Source organism: Panthera leo, assembly GCF_018350215.1.
Source record: "Panthera leo isolate Ple1 chromosome Y unlocalized genomic scaffold, P.leo_Ple1_pat1.1 chrY_random_Un_scaffold_84, whole genome shotgun sequence".
Lineage (NCBI taxonomy): Eukaryota > Metazoa > Chordata > Mammalia > Carnivora > Felidae > Panthera > Panthera leo.
The window spans coordinates 42257-48256 of NW_024962238.1; the positions used below are offsets into that span (position 1 = coordinate 42257).

A 6000-nucleotide genomic window follows, 5' to 3' on the forward strand; every position below is an offset into this window, starting at 1 on the left:
GCTTTCAGGCAAAAATTGTTACAAAAGGCAAAAGCATCATATTTTGACAAAAATGTCAATCCACAAAAATTAACAATTACAACTTTACATACATCCAACAGAACCCCAAAATATATAAGCACTGATAAACACAACAAGGGAAAAACAGGTAACTGTGTAATAACAGAACCCAATCAAAGCCATCGTCTCAACAGAGGAACAAGGGAGTCACTTGTGTTTTAACTGCCCCAAATTTAAAAAATAACCGAATAATTACACATTATTTCTGCTTCCTGAAAATATAGGGGAAAAAAGAGGAAAAGAGGTTTACCTTGAGAAGTATTTTTTTTCCCAAGTCAGTGAGAAAGTTTAAAAATTAAAGAATGTACCTAAAAGTGACTTCTGCAGATAGCAGATATTCACCCAACTTGAAATGAAAAGAAAGAAAAGAAAAGAAAAGAAAAGAAAAGAAAAGAAAAGAAAGAAAAAGAAAAGAAAGAAAAAGAAAAGAAAGAAAAGAAATTCAAAATGAATACCTTATCCTGTTAACGTTTCAATCCCAGTTAAATGAGAAATCAAAACTAGAAAAATGCCCAGAAAAGCATAAGCAGAGAACTGTACAGTTGGTAGACAAAAATGAATCCGCTGAGACGCTATCATTTTCAGACTATTCATGTCCAACTATTAACACAAAGGGTCATTACCTTAACCTTTCTAATCTGGTCATTAAAAACACTAATTGAATAAACCCCTGTTCCTAATCCAACCACTTTCTATCCTCATCCGAAGGAGCATAAAGCAGAACTTATGTTACAATTTTAATCAGAGTTCTCCCTGGGGGAAGGATCTCTAAAATCACTGCCACACAAAGTGACAATTTTGAATTTCTAGCTCGAATCTGCGACTTCGCTTTCAGTGCTGCACATACTGGATCTTTCCTGCACATCTTTCTTGTGTGGAGAGTGAGAAGTTGGGGGCGGGGTCGGGTGGACCCTGAGAAGTTAGCAACCCATTGTACTGATACCTGAAAATACCTAACATTGGAAACAGACCCCAAAAAGCTAGTTCTTGACACTTTGCTCAATTATAAACTTGACCTTCTGAAATTCATTAAACATGTTAGAAAAATATTATTTCATGATTTCATACAGGAGTGAATGTTTTAACATGTTCAAGTGATGGGAAAAGAAACGGGATTTCCAAAGCCCTCGTCTGCAATTCTCGGCAACAGGGCTGCGAAAACAGCATACCGAAAACAGCATACCGTTAAGGAGCGCATCCGCAGGCGTCGCGTGACCGTTCCCCGATTCTACAAACCGATCGCAGAACTAGTGGATTCTCCCATTCTTAAGGAGGTCTCCACTTTTTTGTATCCAGGGAGTGAAAACTCCTTGCCGTAAGTAAAATAACGGAAATTTTCTAGAATGTGTCCCACATTGAGACAGCAAAGGCCAGGCAGGGGTAAGCCACTCAAAGCACAGAAAAAAAAGAGAGAAAGGAAGAAAAACGTAAGTTAGAAAGACAAGTTGTTACACGACGATCCTGCCCAATTGTGTCGGACTGAAGTCCTCTGGCATCACCTCGGCATCGCTGCCCCCGCGTGTCGCCAAACGGGCGATGCCAAGAGCCAAGGTTCAGGAACCACGCGCCCATACCAGCTACTTCACAGCAACGGACCAGCCTGTGTGGCGGCGGAAAGGAAAGGCAGAGCAGGAAAAGGAGACGCAGCGTAGCCAGCGCCTCCGCGCCATTACCGAACTACGCAATAGCTCGCTAGTTCCGCCAGGGCGCATCCAGAGCAACTCTGTGCACCCACCAAAGCCCCAGGGCTAGCTACTGACCTCAGTCCCGTCTCCCGACTGTGGTGCCCAGCGCGGGGAGCACTGGGAGCAAGATCACCAGGCTCCAAGGCCCCCGCAGCGACATTCGCACGTGGCTGTCACACCTGGCTCACCCGCACCTGGCCTTCAGATAGGGCTGCGCCCCCTGCCCTTCCTTCTCAGCCAAGCGCCCCCAAGCCCTAGCGGTCTTCCCCACCCCATTTAGTCCTACACACAGGTAAAAACACACACTCGCTCCCACGGTCATCGCCCGGGAGGAAACAAAGCCAAATGTTCGTCTCGTGGCAAAGGTTACCAAACAAGCGCTAACAGCCAACACGTAAAAAACAGTATTCTTCCTCACCTTTTACCTTGTAGTCGGTGGCAAGCCAGGCATTTCCCCCAGTGACCTAACTGAGGATGGTGGGTGCCTCTTTCAGCACTACCAGTTTCACCTGAGTCGCGAAGGATTGACGCAAGCAGCCAAAATGTGCCATTTAACCAGCAGCACGGAAGCTTCCAAAACGTAGCTTTTAGGTTCTGTACCTCGGCAACCAGTCACGCACGAGAGGTATTTCACGTGACCGGAGGAGGTTGTCCTTAGAGGGGAGGAAGTCGGGCAGGATGGGGAATGTTAAAGGCTACGCTGTCGCTCTTTGGGGCCAAAGTTTCAGTAAAGGCCGTGAGGCGTTGCCAAGTCCGGGGTAGAGCCTCCGGATCGAACTGGAACTGGCACTCCGAGCAAGCTGCGTCGCTGTAGCTCCCAAGCCCACAGCGTAATTCGGGGCTCTGAAAAAGTGAGCGTGCCCACTGGGCTGCGCCGGCAGCCTTCTGGGATTTGTAGTTTTCCGAGGAAAAGGTCCTGCTTATGGAAGGTATCCGAAGAACTTAAGAGGTATTCCAGTGTTTGGGAATGTAATAATAGATCAGCGTTGAGTGAAGGCAGCCATACACTTGTGTTTTAGTTGGATTAACCTAAGGTGTCCTCACACTTCTCAAAAAGTGGAAGACTGTTGGCTTTCATGATTTGTCTGCTCTCCAACACTTGCCCAGAGCCTGCCCTGCCAGCAGAACTTTGACTGTCATTTACCAGTTACAGCTTATTGGGAGATAGGGCTCTTGTCTTGTTGAGGGATTGCTGACCAACCCGGGCTTCCAGAACAAAGCTCCGCAAATAGTTGGCCTTTAGTATTTCCTGAATAAATTCTACTGTGTCCATCATCTGTTTCATTGATTACATTTACAATAAACTTGGTTTGCTGAATAGCTTTCCTTTGTTGTTGTTAATATGAAATGTTGCTCTGAGGGTTCCTGATACATTTGATACATGTTTCCATCTCATACAATCAGAGCTCCAAGAATTAAGACTTTTTAAAAAAGGTATAATTCACTACATCAAATTCTCCCATTTTTAAGTATGCAATTGGTAATTTTTATCATATCCATAAAGGTGTGTGATCATTACTATATAAATCCAAAATATTTTTGTCACCTTCACACACGCACACGCACACACACACACACACACACGCACGCACACGCACACGCACCATGCTCACTAACAACCACCTCACATTTTCCCTTCACCCTAGCAATTGATTTCTTTTGACTTCAAGATTGTAGTATCCATGAGTTCTTCATTCTTTCTAGGGCTCATTATATTCCTTGGATTTACCACATATTCTCTATCCATTCATCTGTGGATGAATATTTGTATTGTTTTCAATTTTTGTCAATTGTGAATAGGGCTGCCATGGACATTTCTGTACAAATATTTGTGTGACCATCTGTTTTCAGTTCTTTTGGGTGTATACTTAAGAAGGAAATTGCTGGATTATATAGTAGTTATATGTTTAACTTATTAAGGAAGTGACAAAAGTGTTTTCCACAGCAGTTGCACAATTTTATGTTCCCACTAGGCGACATATTCATCCACATTCTCACCAACATCTTCCTAGTATTCATTCGTCTGATTATAGACATCCAGTGGTACCCTGTTATACTTTTGACTTGTGCTTCCACATGTTTAATGATATTTATCATCTTCTCCTGTGCTTATTGGCTGGCCTTCTGGAGGAAGGGTCTCTTAAGATCTTTTGCCATTTTAAAAATGGGTTGTCTTTTATCGTGGAGATGTGAGACTTATGCACACATGCCGGATATAAGCCCATATCAGATAGGGTTTACAAATATTTTCCTCCATTCTGTGAGTTACCTTTGCACTTTCTTCATGATTTCTTTTGCTCCACTGTTGAGTTATTTCTAGCGAATGTATTCTAAGTCCTGAAGGGTAAATGGGGAATTGCTGAAACGTCAGCAGTGTTCTGGTCTCAAGGCTCTTGGATGCGATAGCATTATCAGAATAGAGCCCCATGATCCCCCAAAGGATAGTTAGGTACAAAATTGGTTGTAACTTGCTGGCACTCATTGGAGATGCACGTACTCCCTGCGTGTTTTTCACATAAACATCAGACGATCCTTTGTTTTCTCGTCCTATACTTTGGTACTCTTTAATACTCGTATCTGATAAAATAAGAAATAAAAGCTATGTGCAGTTAGCCGCAGCTACTGTTTTCGCTGGCTGAGGCAGCCCTGCATGTTCACTCAGTCTAAGTGTCTGAGAACTTTTTCTTCGGTGCACAGTAACACCCCACAAAGGTTTTTGCTATTGATGAAACCCAGTTAACTTATTTGCACGTAAATTTTATTTTGCACTTGTACTTTGATCTCATATCTCAGAAACCACTGCCCAGTCCTAGAATATGGTGATTTATGGCTATGTTTTCTCTGAAAAGTTTTCGAGTTTAAATTCTTATGTTCATGAACTTACACCGTTTTTAATAGTTTTCGTATATGGTGTATCATGGAGTCCAACTTCATACTTTTATTTGTTGATAACTCATCCTAGCACCATTTGTGGAAGAGACTATTTTCCCCCATTAAGTGGTTTTGACATTCCTTCTAACCATATGTGTGACTGTTTATTTCTGTCTCTAAATTTTATTATTGATCTCTCTATGTGTATTTATACGCCGTTACCATACTCTATTTGATTTTGTCGTACATTTTGAAATTTGGAAGTATAAGTCGTATGGTTTCAAGATTGATTTGGTTTTATGGGTCCCTTGTAAGTCCGTGTGAATTTTAGAATCCCCCTGTGCGTTTCTAGGAAAACAAAATAAGCACAGGTTAAAAACAAAACAAAACAAAACACAACAACAAAAAGCCAAGAGATGCTTTGAAAGGGATTGCTTTGAAGTGGCAGATCTGTTTGGATCATCTGTAGGCCACCTGTTAATGAGCAGTCTTCAGTCCTTTCATACATGAGCACAGAAGTCTTTGTACTTGTTTTAAGGTCCTTTTAAAATTTCTTTCAACAATATTTTATAGTTTCAATGTACAAATCTTGCACATCTTTGGTTAAATACATTCCTATATATTTTATTCTTTTTGCTGCTCCTGTAAATGGAATGTTTTCTTAATTCCATTTTTGGACTATTTATTTCTAATTTATAAAAATGCAATTAGTTTTTAATGTGTTGATCCTATTTAATGCCACTTTCCAGAATTTATTTATTATGTCTAATAGAAATGTTTCTTGTGTACTTATGTATGCTTGTGTTCGTTAGTACTTTCCACACTGGATACAAAAGCATGTTTTTGCAAATAGTATTACTTTTTTTCTTTGCAAATATGGATGTGTCCAGTGATTCTGTTTCTCCTTAGTGTTGAAGGTTTTGGGAGATGCTTTGAGTCAAAATGGGACCTAACTTTCCAAGATAAAACTTACACGACCAGATTAAATAAAGAGAAGACTTAATATTTAGCCCTTATTTGTCAAGGAAAGTTCCAGAGCCTCTTATCTATTGAAGGAGAAGTCAGAAAAAGGCTTTGATAGAATTCCCTTTCCCTCCTCCTCCCCACCCCCTACCCAGCTTCAGGCACAATTATTGGCAGATTACCGGGCACTTATGATCACCTGCAGCCAGGCAGTGTGATCATTTCTTGCAGTTGACCAGAGCCTAAAGCTTTCTTGTGCTGGCAGGTGCCTGGTACTCAGTGAAAGAGCACCGACTCACCCTAAAATACTAGAAGATGACCTTCTAATTTGCGAAAACTGGGCCGTGTCTGATATATTCACACTATCTCTGCAGTCCACTGCTCTTATATATTCACACCATCTCTGCAGTCCACTGCTCTT

The 6000-nt window shown here is 41.6% G+C and overlaps 1 protein-coding gene across 2 annotated transcripts in view; it reads right to left on the reverse strand.

Moving 5' to 3' along the window:
- Nucleotides 1–2525, reverse strand: part of LOC122212874 (gamma-taxilin-like) — a 40628-nt gene extending 38103 nt beyond the window's left edge. Inside the window, exon 1 of one of the 2 annotated variants that reach the window (XM_042926851.1) lies at nucleotides 2164–2524. The gene's annotated coding sequence lies outside the window, so the exon portion shown is untranslated. Of the gene's footprint in view, nucleotides 1–2163 lie in introns of both variants that reach the window. The other variant, XM_042926850.1, reaches the window with a different exon arrangement.
- Between the last annotated feature and the right edge of the window lie 3475 nt (nucleotides 2526–6000).